The sequence below is a fragment of the Nycticebus coucang genome, chromosome 5 (assembly GCF_027406575.1).
Source record: "Nycticebus coucang isolate mNycCou1 chromosome 5, mNycCou1.pri, whole genome shotgun sequence".
NCBI lineage: Eukaryota > Metazoa > Chordata > Mammalia > Primates > Lorisidae > Nycticebus > Nycticebus coucang.
Genome location: NC_069784.1, coordinates 137,749,240 through 137,769,054, shown reverse-complemented (window position 1 = coordinate 137,769,054; position 19,815 = coordinate 137,749,240). Strand labels below are relative to the sequence as shown.

At 39.8% G+C, this 19,815-nt stretch overlaps 1 long non-coding RNA gene across 1 annotated transcript in view; it reads right to left on the bottom strand.

Annotated features, from left to right (window-relative positions):
- Positions 1–17,930: 17,930 nt before the first annotated feature.
- LOC128586133 (uncharacterized) overlaps positions 17,931–19,815 on the bottom strand; it is a 31,927-nt gene continuing 30,042 nt past the window's right edge. Inside the window, exon 3 of the long non-coding RNA XR_008380189.1 lies at positions 17,931–19,279. This is a non-coding gene — a long non-coding RNA (uncharacterized LOC128586133). The remainder of the gene's footprint in view (positions 19,280–19,815) is intronic.

Below are 19,815 nucleotides of genomic sequence, written 5' to 3'. Positions count from 1 at the left end.
CGTGAATAAAGACCACCTCGCTCAGCCAGGCACAGCTCCTGTTCAAACAGGCACTCTTTGTTACTCCCCTTTAAACAGCGTTACTGAGGCACTGAGTGTCCTGATAAACAAAACACCACAAACACTTTAAGTTTCCACTCTGTAAGTTTTGGCCAGTGTCCTCACCCAGAAAACCACCAAAGCAGTGGAGCAGCCAGCACAGGTCTCATGGATCTGGGAATGGGGCATTTGGACAGAGCCGCCTGTTTAGACAGGCACCCGTTTGGGGTTAACGTCTGCAGCTGGCTTCGTGAAATTCTTAATAATTTCTGGACAAGAGCTGCCACATTCTAATTTCACATTAGGCCCCGTGAATTATGTAGCCAGTTCTGCCATTAGGCCCAGATGTTGCCTCGTGTCATCATTTTTTATTGTAGCAAAACATCCGTGACATGAAATTTACCACTGCAGCCAATTCTAGTGGCCCAGTTCAATGGCATTGAGTGCATTCACAGTGCTGTGGTGCTGGCACCACTATCCACCCATAGAACTTTTTTCTCTTCCCGAATGGAAAGTTGCACCCATCAGACAAAACCTTCCCATCATTGTCTGCTCCCATCCCTGGAAACCACCATTCTACTTCCTACCTCTCTGTATGTGACTACCCCACATGCTATTCCACATGCTCATGCAGCAGAATTGTACTGCTCTGGTCTGAATGTCTGTGCCCTCCCAATATGTAAATGTTGAATGCTAATCCTCAATGTTGTGGTATTAAGAGATGTGGCTTTAGGGAAATGATGATGTCCTGAGGGCTTTGCCCTCTGGAATGGAACTGGTGCTCTGCGGGAGCTTATGCACCTGTTTCACCAAGGAAGGCTGCAGCAAGAAGGCTCCCTCTTTGAGTACAGCCAGGTCCTTGCCAGACACTGGATCTGCTTGCACCTTGATCTCCAGTTTCTCAGCTTCCAGGACTTTGAGCAGTAACTTTCTGTTGTTTACAAATTGCCAGTCTAAGGTATTTTGTTTTAGCAGCCTGAACAAAGTAAGTCTCCTAAGATATTTGCCTTTTCATGACTGCCTTCCTTTACTTAGCACAATGTCTTCAAAGTTCATCTACACTGCCGCCTGCATTGAAAGTTCCTGCCCTTTCAAGCTGAACAACATAGCTGTATGTGAATGCACCACATCTTGTTTACCCAGTTATCAGGGGATGTCTCACGCCCTTTCATAGTCTCCACCTCTTACCCCTGCTTTGTCTGCTTCCTCTTACCACTATTATCTTCAGGCTACAGCATTGCTTTCTTTCACAATAGATTAGCTTGCATTTTCTAGAATGTTATGTAAATAAAATAATACATTTTTGGTTGACTTCTGCATTGCTCAGCATAATTATTTGAAATCTGTCCCTGTTGTAGCACATATAAGTAGTGCATTTTTTCTTGTTGCTAAAAAATATTGTTGTAGAGATGTACCACATCGGGGTTTCTGGTTTCTTACTGCTACAAGTCAATTGGCTATGAACATTTATGTATACTTATAAAAATAAGTCTTTGTATAGATGTAAGCTTTCATTTTGATTTGATAAATGCCTAGGCATGAAATGGCTGGGTCATACAGAAAACGTCTGTTTAACGTTTTAAGAAATAGAAAAATTATTTCCTAAGTGATTGTGCCACTTTGCATCCATTTATGCTGACTGGAAAGTTCCATTTTCTTCTTGGCAACACTTGATAATTAACTGATGATCTCAGTTGTGTGGTTTTGGGAGGTGTGTTTGTTTCTTAGGCAGACTCTCATTCTGTTGCCCAGGCTACAGTGCAGTGGAGTCATCAAAGCTAACTGCAACCTCAAACCCTGGACTCAACCGACACTCCCATCTCAACCTCCCTAATTGCTAAGATTCCAGGCATGTACCACCACAGCCAGCCAATAGTTTTTAATTTTAGCCATTTTCACTAGATTTATGGTGAAAATGTACAGATCTTTGTGGTTTTCATTCACTTTTGTCTAACCATTGACACTATTCAGAAACTTTTGGGTGTTTACTGGCCAGCTCTGTTTACTTTGATGAAGTATGTATTTCAATATTTTTCCCACATTTAAATTGGGTTGTTTTCTTATTGTGTTTTAATAGTATTTAATATATTCTAGGTATGAATCTCTTATCAGATACAAGCCTTGAAAATAATTTCCCCCAGGTGTGGCTTGTCTATTTATTCTCTTTACAGAGTCTTTTGAAGAGGGACCCTGGGGCTTACCTTCTTTGTTTCTTCCTCTCAGGGATCATAGTTCTTTGTTGTCAGATGTCCAATGTTCTGAAAACTATTGTTACATATATTTTTTCTGGTTTTATAAGTTGTTTCAGATAAGATGATCAACCCAGTCCCAAATTACCTCATCTTGGCTAGAAGCAAAAGTTTAATGTATACTTTAAAAAGCACAATATTGAAATAATCAACATACATGTGTGTAAAAGTATTGCTAAATTTTAGCAGATTTTTGGTAGATATGTTTTCACTTAAAAGATACTTGGAGAATAACTGTTCCCATGTGAGAATCTGAAACTTTAGGGGAGTTAAATAAAGGGGGGGGGCTTTGTGGGAGCAGAGCAAGATGGTAGACCAGAAGGATCGTTCACCTGAGCTCTCCTAGAACAACTGGGGGAAAAAAAGAGAACCCAAGCATCCCTGGCTTGGGGACCTAACCCAGAGTCACATCTCAGGGAGCACAGTGAGGAGCTGGTGAGCTGGATACAGCATATGATCGGGAGAGGTGGAAATCTGATGAATTAGATAAGCAATTGCAACTGGCTGGGATTGGCTGGCTGCCCACAAAGGCCCGGGATGGGAGGAAGCCTTTCCAAAGGTTTGAGTTCTTGGGGGAAGCTTGGAAGAGTGGACGGACTTGAACAGTATACTGCAACCAGAGTTGAATACCAGTTGCAGTGCATTTGCTACAGATTTGGTGGCTGGTGAGGCAGTCATACTGAGAAGGTCTCAGTGACCAGGGGACTGCCATTGTGGGAAGGTCATGAGAAGGTCTTAGCAGGGGCCTAAAACACTGGTCATCTTAGTTTTGTCTGCTAGGTTCAGAATTCCACTCTTGGGACAAGCTGAGGTACTCCTGCACCCCACAGGAACTGGAGTCAGGGGGCACTGTGACACCTGCTCCTGTAGGACTCTTGTGAACTTTAAGATCCCAACCCAGCAGGGTCTGAATGCTGAGGAAACAATCAGGTCATCACCAAAGGCAACTAAGTTTGGGATTAAGGACCATAGAGGTTGCTGACTGTGCTTTCCATCTCCTAAAAAAACCACAGCACCTCCTGGTGTCCCGGCAGCATATTGCAATATACTGTCATCAATAGCAAGCACTTTTGTTTAAAACAAAGGAGGCAGTGAGAAGGAAAAAGGACAAGGAGGTGAATAAGAAGAAAGAACACATGAGGAGGAACCAACAGAAAAATTCAGGCAACATGAAAAAACAAAACAGAGGAACTCCCCCAAGGGACCATGAGGCATTTACTGCAGAAGACTCTGCCTATCAAGAATTAATGCACTTGACAGAAAGGGAATTTAAAATATGGATGATAAAGACAATAAAAGGAATGGATGAGAAAATGGAAAGACAGAACCAAAAGTCAGATGAGAGATATGTAGAATATAGAAAGGACATGACAGAGTTTAAGGAATGCAGGTGACAATCAGGGAATGCAAAGATGCAGTAAAAGGTACCAAAAATAGGTTAGACCATGGAGAAGAAACAACCTCAGAGCTAGAGGATAAAGTTCTTCCAGTTAACCCAGGTAGTTAAAGAGGCAGAAAAGAAGAGAAGAAAGCAGAACAAGTGCTTAGAGAACTATAAGAAGAAAACAGAACAAGTGCTTAGAGAACTATAAGACACTATGAAGCATTCAAACATAGGAATAATAGAGATTCCTGAAGGGGAAGAAGATTGTCCCAAAGGACTGGAAGCCCTACTGGAGACTATCATAAATGAAAACTTCCCAAGTTTTAATAATGATCCCAAACACTCCTTTCAGATGGATATCGGCCCCTGGGTCATCTCAACTCAAACAGAGCCTCTCCAAGACACATTGTAATGAACCTGTCTAAAGTCAAGATGAAAGAAAAAATTCTGCAGCCAAGAGTAAGCACCAACTGACCTACAGAGGCAGAGCCATTATGATGATAGCAGACTTTTCAATTGAAACCTTCCAAGCCAGAACAGCATGGTCATCCACCTTCAACATTCTTAAACAAAACAATTTTCAGCCCAGAATTCTGTATCCTTCTGTATCCTGCTAAACTAAGCTTCAAAATTGATGGAGAAATCAAAATTTTTGCAGATATACAAGCACTGAAGAAATTCACCACAATAACACCAGCTCTACAGGAAATACTTAGACCTATTCTCAACACTGACCACCACAATGGACCACCAGCAAAGTAAAAACCCAGAAGCTAAAGTTCAAATCTTAGCTTCCACATTGGCACAAAGGATAAAACTACACGATGTACTTTCACAAAATAAGAGGAATAGAACTCCACCACACTTATCAATTCTCTCAATAAATGTCAATGGACTGAATTCATCACTGAAGAGGCACAGATTGCTTGACTTGATAAAAAAGCACAAGCCATCCATCTGCTATCTCCAGGAGACACACCTAGCCTTGAAGGACAAATCAACACTCAGGGTTAAGGGATGGAAAACAGTATTTCAAGAAAATGGAAATCCGAAGAAAGGAAAGGTTGCAATTTTATTCTCAGATACAAGCAGATTTAAAGCAACTAAAATTAAGAAAGACAAAGATGGACACTTTATTCTGGTCAAAAGAACACTATGATAGGAAGACATTTCAATTTTAAATATTTATGCACCCCATGCTTCCAGTTATATAAAACAGACCTTGAGAGGTCTGAGCAATATGATATACCATAACACCATTATAGTCATTGACTTTAACACTCCCCTGACAGAATTGGACAGATCTTCTTAAAGAAACTAAACAAAGATACAAGGGACTTAAATGTGACCCTAGAACAAATAAGATTAATAGACATGTACAGAACACACCATCCCAAAGCAAAGAAATATACATTTTTCTTGTCAGCCTATGGTACATACTTCAAAACTGACCACATTATAGGATACAAATCAAACCTCAGCCAAATTAAAAGAATAGAAATTATACCTTGTATATTCTTAGACCACAAAGCAATTAAAATGGAACTCAACTCCAGCAAAAACATTCATCCCCCCACAAAGACTTGGAAATTAAACAACCTTATGCTGAATGATAGTTGAGTTCAGGAAAAGATAAAATTGGGAATCATTAAATTCCTCAAACATAACAACAATGAAGACACAAATTACCAAAACCTGTGGGATATAGCAAAAGCAAACTAAAGAGGGAAATTTATCACTTTAGATGCCTACATTCGAAAAACAGAAAGAGAATGAATGAACAAACTCATGAACCATCTTATGGAATTGGAAAAAGAACAATCTAACCCAAACCCAGCAGAAGAAAAGAAATTACCAAAATTAAATTAGAGATTAATGAAATTGGAAACAAAAGAATCATTCAGAAAATTAATGAAACAAAAAGTTGGTTGTTTGAAAAAATTTTAAAAATTGATAAAACTTTGGCCAGATTAACAAGAAACAGAAAAGTAAAATCTCTAATAACCTCAATCAGAAATGATAAAGGGTAAATAACAATTCATGCCATATGGATACAAGAGATCATCTCTGAATACTACAAGAAACTCTATGCCCAGAAATTTGACAATGTAGAGGAAAAAGGTCAATACCTGAATCATGCCCTCTCCCTAGACTTAATCAAGAAGAAGTGGATGTCTTAAACAGACAGATTTCAATAACTGAGATTGAAGAAACAATAATCCCCCCCCCCAAAAAAAAAGCCCAGGTCCAGATGGCTTTACACCAGAATTCTATCAAATCTTCAAAGAACAGCTTATACCTATCCTGCAGAAATTATTCCAAAAAATTGAGAAGGAAGGCATCTTTCCCAACACATTCTATGAAGCAAACATCACCCTGATGCCAAAACCAAAAAAAGACCCAACTAAAAAGGAAAATTTCAGACCAATCTCACTAATGAATATAAATAGTCAATAAAATCTTAGCCAAAAATTGTAGCTGCACATTAAAAAAATCATTCATCACAATCAAGTTGATTTCATCCAGGGGATGTAAGGCTGGTTTAACATATGCAAGTTCATCAGCGTAATTCACCATATGAACAGAAGCAAAAACAAAGACAATATGACCATCTCAATAGATGCAGAAAAAGCATTCAGTAAAATTCAGCATCCTTTTCTAATTAGAACATTAAGAATTTAGGCACAGGTGGCACATTTCTTAATCTGATCAAAGCCATCTACAAAAAAACCCACAGCTAATATTATACTGAATGGAATAAAACTGAAAGCTTTTCCACTTAGCACTAGAATGAGACAAGGTTTTCCTCTATCACCACTACTATTCAACACAGTGCTGGAAGTTCTAGCCAATACAATCAGGCAAGAGAAGGAAATAAAAGGCATCCAAATGGGTGCAGAGGAGGTTAATCTCTCCCTCTTTGCCAACAATATGATCTTATACTTAGAGAACCCCAAGACTCCTGAAGTGATCAAAAAATACAACAATGTCTCAAGATATAAAATCAATGTCCACAAATCAGTAGCCTTTATATATGCCAATAACAGCCAAGATGAGAAGCTGATCAAAGACATAATTCCCTTTACAGTAGCTTAAAAAAAAATGAAATACCTAGGAATATACGTAAGAGGTGAAAGACCTCTACAAAGAAAATTATGCAAGCCTAAGAAAAGAAATAGCAGAAGATATTAACAAAGGGAAGAACATACCATGCTCATGGCTGGGAAGAATCAACATTGTGAAAATGTCTATACTACTCGAAGAAATCTACAGATCAAATGCAATCCCCCTTAAAATACTATTATCATACTTTCAAGATTTGGAAAAAAGACTCCTTTGTTTTGTATGGAACCAAAAGAAACCCTGTATAGCGAAGGCTATTGTTAGTAATACAAACAAAGCTGGGGGTATCACCTTACCAGACTTTCAGCTATACTACAAGGCCATGGTGATCAAAACAGCATGGTATTGGCACAAAAAGAGACATTGACATTTGGAACCAATAAGAAAACCACAAGATGAAACAAACCTCTTATAGCCACCTAATCTTTGATAAACCAAACAAATACATAACCCTGGGGGAAAAGAACCCCTATTCAATAAATGGTGCTGACAGAACTGGATAACCACATGTAAAGGACTGAAACTGCACTTGCACCTCTCACCACTTACAAAAATTGATTCAAGATGGATAAAAGATTTAAATCTAAGATATGAAACAAAAAATCCTTGAAGAAAGTGTGGGGAAAACACTTGAAGATATTGGCCTAGGGGAAAACTTTATGAAGACTTCTATGGCAATTGCAACAACAAAAATAAACAAATGAGACTTAATTAAACTTAAAAGTTTCTGTACAGCTAAGGAAACAATAACCAAAGCAAACAGACAACCTTCAGAATGCAGAAAGATATTTGTACATTATGAATCTGACAAAAACTTGGTAACAAGGATCTATAGAGAACTCAGATTAATCAACAAAAAAAGATCCAACAGTCCCATCTATCACTGGGCAAGAGATATGAATAAAACCTTCTCTAAAGAAGACAGACAAATGGCTAAAAAACATGAAAAAATGCTCATCGTCCCTAATCAGCAGAGAAATGTAAATCAAAACTACCCTGAGGTATCACCTAACTCCAGTGAGAATAGCCCACATCACAAAGTCTCAAAGCTACCGATGCTGGCATGGATGTGAAGAGAAAGGAGCACTTTTATACGGCTAGTGGGACTGCAAACTAACACAACCTCTTTGGAAGGAAGTATGGAGAATCCTCAAAGAACTCAAATTAGATCTCCCATTTAATCCTGCAATCCCATTACTAGGCATCTACCCAGAAGAAATAAAGGATCCTTTCATCATAAGAACATTTGCACTAGACTGTTTATCTCTGCTCAATTTATAGCCGCCAAAATGTGGAAACAGCCCAAATCCTCACCAACCCAGGAATGGATCCACAAACTGTGGTATATGTATATTGTGGAATATCATTCAGCCACTAAAAAAGATGGAGACTTTACATCCTTCACATTAACCTGAATGGAGGTGGAACACATTCGTCTTAGTAAAGCATCACAAGAATGGAAAAGCAAGAATCCAATGTACTCAATTCTAATATGAAGGCAGCAGATGAGCTAGTGCAGGGGGGAGTAGAGGAATGAGCAAGAGGGGAGGGGGAGGAGGGGCAGATGGGGATCACCGTGTAAGGCACACCTCCTGGGGGTGGGACACAGTGACAAGAGGGACTTCATCTAACTAATGCAATCAGTGTAACCTAATTCCTCGTGTGCTCAATGAATCCCAAACAATAAAAATTAATTAATTAATAATAAAATGAAAAGGAGGATTTACTTTGTAGGATAAAAAATTTAAAAATAAGGCCAGGAGTGATGGCTCATGCCTGTAATCCTAGCACTCTGGAGGCCGAGGCAGGTGATTGCCTGAGCTCTCAGGTTTGAGACCAGCCTGAGAAAGAGTGAGACTCCATCTCTAAAAATAGTCAGTGTTGTGGAGGGCACCTGTAGTCCCAGCTACTCGGGAGACTGAGGCAAAAGAATCACTTAAGCCCAAGAGTGTGAAGTTGCTGCGAGCTATAATGCCATGGCACTCTACTGAGAACAAAAAGCTGAGACTCTGTCTCAAAAAAAAAAAATTAAAAATTAAAGAAGTTTCTATGAAGAATTTTTCTTATTCTGAAAAGATTGGGAAAGCTCAAAACTAAAAGGTTTTGTTGCCAAGATGCAATTACCTTGAAAGTGGTCAGACACAAAGCAATGGCCAGCCTGGTGAGAATTAGTTTATAAGTGATCTTACATAGTTATTCGTTTAGCAAAAACTAAATGAAAATGTGATCCGTTTAGCAAAAACTAAATGAAAATGTGATCAAAAATCAGAGAGACAGACTGGTAACTTTAAAACAAAGCCTATTCTCAGATTTTTTTTGACTGTAACCTATATAGGACTTAAATTTTGCAATAGTTGCCAGTGGTTTTAATTGAAAGGCATCACATAAAAGTCCGACTTCCACGCAGGTGACACAGTACCCCATTCCCTGCAGCAAGAATCCAGCAGGCCGTATTCACCTTAGTGCAGTTTCCAGTGTTCGCCAGAGGCCAAGTGACACGGGCGCTCATTTTCCCACATGCAATAACGTGTTGCTCATACTCTCCGTCTTCTCCCATGTACATCACCCGTCAGGCACTGTCAGTCATTCCCTTTTGAGGTCCCTGGTTTACAGTCTGCAGTATTTATTTATAAGGTGATATGCAAAGAGCCCTGGGTTCAGCAAGGAAGGTTATGAGCTGAGCGGAAAGAGAAGAGCTGTGAACCAGGATGAGTGCTTCCCAGGAGAACACTAGTAACAGAACAGAGCCCCCAACACTTTGTAGGTGAGGTTATCTCTAGAAACAGGAAAAAAAAGGTACAAGATCCTTAAAGATTCCTTCTGGGTGTGTGATTATTTTATAGGTGGTTCTCCCTGAACCTTCAACTCTCATCTTCTGGCGTTGGAGAACTGAGTGGCCAAATCCCTCTGCAAATGGGAAAATAATCTCAGGGTTTTCCTGAAAGTTAGGGAGATGGTAGATAGATAGATAGATAGATAGATAGATAGATAGATAGATAGATAGATAGATAGATAGATAGATAGATAGATGATAGATAGATAGATGATAGATAGACAGATAGACAGACATAGATAGAGATAGATAGATAATAGAGGTCTGAGGCATAAATATATAGCTTTAAAAAATACAAAGGATCTAATAGACTCACCACTATATAATTATTTACCATGTTCATTTTTTAATTTGCATTTTTAAATGAGAATCTTCTAAGATGTGTAAGGTTCTCATATCAATCTAATACCAAAGCACAGAAATTGCTTCTTAACTTCTGTTTCCTTTCACACCAAGGAACTGGTTATATCCTTTTCAACAATTGTGTCCAAGGAGATAATTCCTGCACAATTCCAAATGACCTGTGCCTCGATGCCTTGCGCTCAGGGCGTCCTGGCCCAGCTCCTGTGAACATGAACGATGACCCTGGCCAATGTTTTTCTCCCCCTTGGGCACTGTCCTCTCCTCCAGCCAGATCCTCATCCCGCTCCCCCAGGCACAAATGCCCCGAGTCAGCAGCCTCATGGCATCTTCCTGCACCCTTCATCCTTACATCACATGTCTGTGAGCATCGACGCTCACGTACACCCACAGGGCATCAGGTCAGTTTCTGTGTTAGCGTTTTAGGGCTGATGGAACACATTTCTACAAACTAAAATAATAGCTTAAAACAACAAAAATATATTCTCGTACAGTTCAGGGGGCCAGAAGTCTGAAACCAGGATATCTTCTGGGAGCTCAGAGGGAGAACCTGTCCTCAGGCCTCCCCTCCAGCTGTGGCAGCCGCCTAGCACTTGACATCCCTTCCCGTGGACACCTCCCTCTGACCTCTGCCTCCATCACCTTCCATGTGGCCTCTCCCTCTGTACATCTGTGCCCTCAATCCCCCCTCATGTCTGATAAGAAACCTATAATTGGATTTAAGTCCCACCTTAAATTCAGGATAATCTTATTTTTACCATACTTAATTACATCTGCAAAGACTATTTCCAATAAGGTCCCACTCACATATATGCTGCTTAGGACTTGAATTTCTCTTTTGAAGATCATAATTCAACACACTATGATTTTCTTCAGGAAAACTGTCACGTGTTGTGAAGTTCCTCTCACTCGTGATTTTCTCCCTTAATAGTACATGGTGAGATTTCCTCCAAGTTGCCGGGTTAAGGTCAACCTTGTTTTAAGCAATGATATTCTGTGGTATAAGCATGCCATATTTTACTTAGCCATTTTCATATTAACTGGCACTAGGGTTTGATTTTGTAAGTACCAGCAGTGCTGCAGTGAGCACCCTCCTAGGCGATCTCTGAGTTACAGACCTAGTTTCTGTGGAATGAACTCCTCTAGCCAGCGTTGCTATGTCAAGGATATATATGAGCAGCTTAAATGTTAACAGAAGTTTCCAAATTGCTTTCCAGGAAGGATGAAACAATTCACATTTCTACTAAAAATTTATAAGAGTACAGTTTTCTCACATCACAGGCACCCTTTTTATTTTCCAAACTGATGGGTATATTGTAAGATCTATTATTTTGAATTTCTCTAAGACAGAGGTTGAGCATCTTTTTTGTGTATTTACAGGATTCATGGATTAACTGATATTGGTATCTTTTGCAACTTTCTCATTGAACTTTTCAAACTATTGAAATGGTCTTTGTATACAGTATTCGTACAATTTAAACCCTTCTCTCCCTTCTAACTTAACCTTTAAGGGCCCCTGGGGTACAAGGTTTCACTTCTATCTTTCATTTGTTGGTTGGTTATGTGTGTGGTTACTTTGCCTTATAAAAAGCATTTCATTCTCTTTTTTTCTTTCTTTCTTTCTTTCTTTTAGAGACAGAGTCTGGTTTGCTCTGTCACCCAGCCTGGAGCACAGTGGTACAATCATAGCTCATAGCAACCTCAAACTCCTAGGCTTACGTTAGAGTCCTGCCTCAGCTCACCCAGCAGCTTCAAATAGAGATGTACACCACCACGTCCAGCTGATTTCTGAATGTTCTGTAGAGATGGGGTCTGGCTATGCTGTCTAGGTTGGTCTTACACTCCTGGGCTCAAGAGATCCTCCCACCTCAGACTCCCAACGTACTGGGATTGCAGATGTGAGCCCCCCACACACACAACTTGGCCTATTTTACTCTTGAATGGTCCAACATTTTTATCACTTCTTTTGTGGATTCAGCATTTGCCACCTTTCATAAAGACCCTATCACCTTTAGATTTGTCCCTGCTCTAATTTTGTTGTATTATACAATGTACCTTTAAATTTTTACCTTTTTGATAGTCAATCCATTTAATATTGTTTGTCAAGTGAGAGAATCTAAGTGAATTTTACTTTAGGCAGAGTGCCAATGGTACTAACTCCTCCACTAAAAAGTGTCTTCCTTTCTCACTCAAGTAAAGTGCTTCTCTGTCAAGCTTCCACAACACACTGGGATCTGTCTCTAAGACAGCGGCTCTCAACCTTCCTAATAACACACTGGGATCTGCCTCTGAGACAGCAGTTCTCAACCTTCCTGATGACACACCGGGATCTGCCTCTGAGACAGCGGCTCTCAACCTTCCTGATGACACACCGGGATCTGCCTCTGAGACAGCGGCTCTCAACCATCCTAATAACACACCGGGATCTGCCTCTGAGACAGCGGCTCTCAACCTTCCTAATGCCGTGACCCTTTCATGTAGTTCCTCATGCTGTGGTGACACCCAACTATAAATTTATTTTCGTTATTACTTCATAACTGTAATTTTGCTACTGTTATGCGTCATAATGTAAATATCTGATATGCAGGATGTATTTAGGTGACCTTATGAAAGGGCCATTGGAGCCACTGCTCTAAGACATCAACGTTGTGCCCCTTAATCATCAATCTTTTTCTATGCCAGTACCATCTTATTTTGATTGTGTTTGCTTTAGTGTATGTTTTTTTTGTTGTAGTTGTTGCTGTTGTTTTGAGACAGAATCTTACTCTGTTGCCCTCAATAGAGTGCTGTGACATCACAGCTCACAGCAACCTCCAACTCTTGGGCTTAAGTGATTCTTTTGCCTCAGCCTCCCGAGTAGCTTGGACTACAGGTGCCCTCCCACAACGCCCAGCTATTTTTTTGTTGTTGTTGCAGTTGCCACTACTGTTTTAAGCTGGCTGGGGCCAGGTTTGAACCTGCCACCCTCAGCATATGGGGCCAGCACCCTACCCCCTGAGCCACAGGCACCACCCTAGCATATGTTTTAATGTCTGGTAAGACCACTACCTTTCACCATATTCCTTATTCACGATTTCGTTCTTCTACTTTAAGACCATAATTTCCAGGAAAGGAAAAGATTCTTATTAGAATCGCATAAACGTACGTGTTAATTTTGAGAGAACTGACATTTGTATGATATTTAACTTTATATTAAAAATGGTGTATCTTTCCATTTGTTCAGATTTTATTTTATGTCTTTCTATAAGATTTTTAAATTTCTTCAGAAAGGTCCAATGCCTTTCTGATTAAATGAATCCCTGTATCCTCTATATTAATTATTGTTATTTTTAGTTGAATGTGTTTTTTTCCTCATTCTCATTTTATTACTAGAAGAGAGCAAGCTATGGATTTTAACATGGGTCATATCTAATTGCTTTACCAAATTCTTTTATTAATTACAATAACCTCTTTTTAACTAAAGCATTTTTAGATTTTATCGCTTCCTTTTCTTGTCTTTAAAATTAACAAATAATAATAGCAATAGCAAATATCCCTGTCTTGTTTCCAATTTTAGTAGAAAAAGTGTAGCATTTTATAGGTTAAAATAATATGTACTGCTCTTTTCTATGAATTTTCTCTTTAAAATTTTAAATTATTTTCTCCTTGTTCTGATTTGCTTAGATGTGTTATTAGTAATACCTGCTAGATTTTATAATTTAGAATTTGATATCATCATATTTGTAGAACTTATTGATATCATCAGATCTCTCCCCTTCCATGGGTTTATATACTGAATTATATTAAGAGATGTCCTAACAGTGAATTGTTTATATTCCTAAATGTCTGTTTAAAAATACATCATCTGGGAGACATATGGCTAGATATTTGCTGTCAATTTTTAATTTAGAATTTTTGCATCTGTAATTATAACAGGAAGATACAATGGTTTGGGCTTTGGTATCACCTTTACCAACTTTGGGGATTTAAGCCATTTATAGGATAAATTCATGAGCTGCTTGCTTTGGCCTCCAGGTCTCTGCTCTGGTCCTGCTCTCCCCCGGGTGGCGGCCCCCTGGAGGGGGTGCCCCTTCCCTTCCACCTCTGATTCCAGTGCTGCTGGGGAGCCTTTTGAAGAGCTGAGATGGCGTCACTGACACTGTCATGAACATGTCAGAAGACGAGCGGCCACAGAACCACGTCCCTGAAACACACACCGCAAGTGACTGAACTGAGCTTCAGCCAGGAGGAAAGGACAAACGTGTGTCCATTGAATGTGTTTTCCAAAGAAACTCCAGAGAGTGCTGGACAGGAGTATATTGACTTTATGGAATAAATTTTTCCCACTTTCTAGATTAAGAGGAATAGGAGAAAGACTTGTTTTGAAGTTCTCAAAACTCTATCAGCAGGGTTTGGCGGGAACATAGCAGAGAATGGTCAGGGGTTGGTCTCCCCATGGGACATTCCTCAGCCCGTCTGCAAATCTGCTTCCCAGTCAGTGAGAAGCAGTCCAACAGTCAAAATTCCTAAATACCTTTTGTACCCAGGAGGCAGGAACATGCTGACCACACCAGAGCCCAAGGAGGCTCGGGCCGGGCTCTCTCCTCGGGGCCAGCCTTGACCTCTGTACCTGGGCAGCTTGCTTTTCTGAATGGCCGGGGGTGATGCTGCAGCAATGCAAACACCTCAGGCTCCCTCACTTCGAAAAAGAGCTTTCTCCCCGGCACTGGAATGTGGAAGACAAACATTGGCCCATCCTTTCCAGCTAGTGAGGGTTCCTGGAATGTGTGAGCTATGGTACCTAACTGCCAAGGACTATGTTTGGGGGAGCCCCCCACAATGAAATGAATTCTAAGATCATTTAGAAGACAGATGGTGACAGTGCCTTCAAAGAGAACGAGAGAATAACGGCATAAAACAAGGCCCATTAAAGGATGTGGCATTTTTTGTTCAAACTCTAAGAAAATTACTTATGAAGATTTAGCTATATAAAATTATAATTGGTTCAAAGTGACAAAAGTGGTCCATATTTTACAATGTCAATTTGTCAGACTGGTTGTTCTGACGTCAGAAAACTCCTTAAAAGGTGAAGCCTGTCACCATGTAAAGAAATAAATTGTCATGGGGACGTCAAATGGGTACAGTTAAAGCACTCTCTGGTAACAAAAGCAGGTTCCCAGAGGCCCACTGTGCTCTAGAGGATCCCGTTCTCTCTGTTAACTTACTTCTTCCTAATTAATAAGAATGAAGCTGAGGTGCAGCTCCAGCCTGTTCAGTCTGAGGTGTGCTCCTTTGGAAGGGGGCCTGAGACCCAGACTGCTTGACACCACTGCTTTGTTATGCCACAGGGGACATGTCCAGGCGTCAGGCTGTGAGTAGGTGGCAGGGTAACTCTGCACGTCCATGGGGCCTTCAGGCTTTCTCACCCACTGGGTTGTGGTCACAACTTTTTGATCTCAGTGACACACAGTAGTGGGTATATTAGTAGAGCTTTCAAAAAACTGGAATTTTATGCAGCAGCTTCTCAGAAACTGGGTGTAATTTCGCCCTGAGAAACAAGATAAGAAGTCCAGCTCATGGAGCCAGAGCCATGTGGCAAGTCGGGTCGCAGGCGCCTGTGGGAGGGGTTGAGAGGGCACAGGTGCTGTCTGAAGGTGTTGGAATTCAACTTCGCTGGGACCCAAACTACCTGGCTTGCCCTCACCACAACAGAGGCTGGGAAGGAGACGCCCTTTGTAAATGGATTATAGCATCATGCTGTTTTATTTTTATTTTTTATTTTTACATATACACGTGTTAATTAGTTTCCATTTTTTTTTGCCTTCACAAAATTAAAAAGACTTGAAATATAATAACGATAACAATGTTTAAGATAAGAATTAGGAAAAAAACCTTGTAAAGAACGAACGAACATAAATACATTCAGAAAAGGAATCAGACAATTGCTGCATCGAAATATTAAGCAATAATAATAATAATGCAAAGAAAGTCACATCATGCTGTTTAAACACATAGCAGACAGGTTTGCTTCAGTATTTTTTAATTAAAAATAACATTCATTGTTTTTTCATTACTACAGCAATGCATGTTTGAGAAAATAAAGATAAGCAAATTTTTTCAAAAAAACTAAAAAGCCTCCATTATCTTATTGCATAGGGATAGTTACTGTGAATACTTCCGTGCATTTATTTCCAGAACTCTCTTGCCTAGATAGATTCATCTATTTTTTTCATAAAAATTGACTCATACCAACACTTTCTTTTGTCATATCATTTCGTAATGTATTCCAAACTAATTTACATGGCAAAAAATTTTTCATAAATATCCTTTTAATAATAATTTATTCTACTATTATTTAAGAACAAGTTAGTTTGTTTCATTCTTTTTCATTTCCAAGTTTAAGTTTCGCTTTTAATTAAAGTAAACTTTTGTTGTTGTTGTTGTTTTTTATAAAACCTGTTTTGGTTTTATGAAAAAACCACATTCCGTATACGTGTTGGGTCACTGGCATGAGTTCAGCTGGAAAAGGACATGGGGAAAACAGACTCAGCCCCACCCCAGTGAAACACAGAGTCTGAAGGCAGAGCTGCATCATGGGCAAATGCTTTAAAGGTTAACCCCAAAGGAAAGTGAACTTACCAATGTTAGTAAGTGTCCTGGAGGAAAAGAACAGCAGGCCTGGTGAGAATGAGGATGTTTGACCTGAGGCCCCAGACAAGCAGCTGCACAAGGGGTAAGGTAGGAAGCTCCCGGCTGGGGCCAGGGCCCTGCAGCACAGGTGGCTAAGACAGGGGAGTGTGACCACGTCTGCTGGGCAGTCTAAGAGGATCTTGTTCTGAGTGCAGTGGGGGCCCCCAAGGCCTTTGCATGACAGAGTGAACTGAGTCAGGGCTTGAGCAATTACCTTGGTGTCTATGTGGGCAGAGGGCTGAAGGGGCTACGATGCAGTGTTCCCAGCACATTGTCTACAGAAGTGAGAGGCACTCAAATCACAGCAGGTGCAAAAAAATGACCTTGACTTCTATGCCGTTTCTTCAGAATGGACGATGACGTTCCCATGTGAAAGACACCCCCCCTCTGCAACAAAGAGACAACATCCTTATCCTTAAGGCTGAGAAGTCGGAACAGAGAACACTGCACAGACCTGGTCAGTGGGAAGGGTCATCTTTTAAGCCTCCCTACACAACTTAGCTGCTTCTTCCAAAATGACTACTCTTTGTCTACAGTAGTATGTAAGTCACTGGCTCGCACTACTTTTGGGGGTTTTCATTTCTTTCTGAGATCTGTGCCACATAAAACCTGTATTCTGCTTTTCTCCTGTTCTGGGTTGTCAGGTTCATTCTCAGACCCAGCCCTCAGAGGATGAAGGTGAAGTTTTTCCTCCCTGAAGATCAGTTTTATGAGGTGACCATAGTCATCCACACAATGGCAGTGTAGTGACGTTTGCAAAACACTTAGATAATACTATAAATAAAAAGACGAGAAAAATCACCTATGCGTCCTCTAAGATCATCTCTCAGGATGTGCAGTTGTTCAGAGTTTTTTAGTGCCTATGTTTATTCAGAAGTCTAAGTTTCCTGTTATATCATACAGCATACTATACCCTGTTTTCTGTTCACTGTATCATTAATATTTTTTCCATATTTACAAATTTAAAAGCAGTAAATTTAGAAATTTCCATGTCTATACATTTAATAATTTAATGAATGCATGTCACTCAAAAATGCAGACATAATCATTTATTTAGGCAGAGCACAGTGATTGGGTGAATAGCTGATGCCTCTGCTGTGTGAACAATGTAGCTGTGTACACAGAATGTGCACACATCCTAAACGTGTAATTTTTCAGTATTTATTACAGAGTTGGCCCAATGGGTGAGTCTGCTGAATTCAGAGCAGAAATCAGAACACTACCGGCCTCTGTCTGCCTTTTCCCCAACACTGGCACCTCCCACCTCTTTAGTTGCTTTTCACTGCTTTCGAACTTTCCAAAATCATTCGGTGATTTTTATTACGGCTTCTCCCACCAAATTTTATGATTTTCAGATTTCTCTATGTTATTGAATGTAGCTATAATTTGTTTATTTTCGTTGCAGTTTAGATTCTGTTGCACGATGAATCTTTTCACATATCAATGATTATTTTCTTAGCGTAAATTTAAAGAAGTAGTACTAATAGGCCAAGAGTACCAAAGGGTACAGTGGTTTACTCTTCTGCCGACGGTATGTGAATGTGTCTGGTCTACCCCATCACCAACAGTAGGTTTGGACTTCATTTTTTGTGCCCACTGGAGAGATAGCTGAAACATTTACTGTCTTATAACTCTTTTAAAATCATAATTTGTTAAGAATTTGCAAAAAAAATGCATAAAACACGTATAAAACTGTTTCGTAGCCTTTTTTCACTTAACAATATGTTATTCATGTTTACTTAAATGTGCCCAAATCTACAACCAAGCCAACATTTTTAATTAAGTCGTCATAATTTAGAATATGGATATGCCAAAACTTACTTCTGGAGAGTTCACTATATGAAAGGAATTCTTTTTTCTTGATGAATTTATTCTTTCATAATAGCCCTCCTGATAATGCTATCACTTGGGATCTATGAATGTACAGATTTTAACAAAAAGGAAATAGAGGCACTAAAAGATTATATAATCACTTGCCTAAAATCGAATAGCTAGTGAAATTTGGAACCAATGTTTGAACCTAGCGAGGTCTGCTTCCAGCAGCAGACCTGGCTTTAATACCCTCAAATTACTGTCCACTTTCAGTAATCAATTATCACATTTTCCTGTCTTTCAGAACAAAGGATGTGGTTTATTCCCAGTGCACTTTTGTAGCCCCCTGTAGATTGTAATTACTCAAAAAATGCAAATTCATTTATGTTGCATTTCACTAATAAAATGCAACCAATGAGTAGAAACAAAAGTTAATCACTGCTAGATTTGAAAATGTAGCGTTTTTGTTTCTTACAAAATAACTGTTATTTTCTATTGACAAATTCAGAAAATTGCTCTCATTTTATGCCTTAAGTTTTATACTATGAATCTTTATTGGTTCAAAGAACAGACATTCTGATGTATTTCTAAATGTCAGTTTCCACATAGAGCAAACTTCTCCAACTCTGTTGGGGGCCGGCAGTTTCACTCGCTGATGGTTGGTTTTGGTTTTGCCAAAGGTATACAGTTGCCAGGGCTACAAGGTCAAGCAGAAGTGTTTATGCATCGTCCAGACAATTTGAGAATAATTCTTGACAGTCTTTCCGGAATTACTAGATAACTGGCTTACTCCTCAACACATTGCTGGCTCTGGAAATTAATATTAGGATGAAAAATAACAGAAGAGATTAGTTACCGTATTAGGTCTATTGAAAATTGCAGATGTGTGAAAAGAAAAGACATCTGTAGAAACCACCAATACGGTGTAACTGTTGGCCACAGGCTAAAACAGTGCGTTCAGCCACCCTCTTTCAACATAGTCCTCCCCTAAACTGCTGTTTTTACTAGCAGCCTCTTTTGCTGCCTGACCCAGTCGCTGCCACAGGATTAATGTGCTAGTGTCTTACTCACTGCTTTGTCACAAAAGCTGTCCAATTCACAGCCACCCTTTCTGCAGAGACCTTTTTGTAAAAACCTAGTTGAAATCACGCTATTCTGACTGCAGGCTCCTGCACCTTCCACCAGAACATCATAAAGCGCAAAGAATTACTGTTTCTAGTAATCCAGGCCATAAATCAACCTGCTCTGAGGATGGAAAAAAAATCATGAGCACTTCCTGCCTTCCTATTCAAAAGCCTGTCTGTATCACAGCGTATCCTGAAAACAGTGCGTGTGCTATGTTAGTG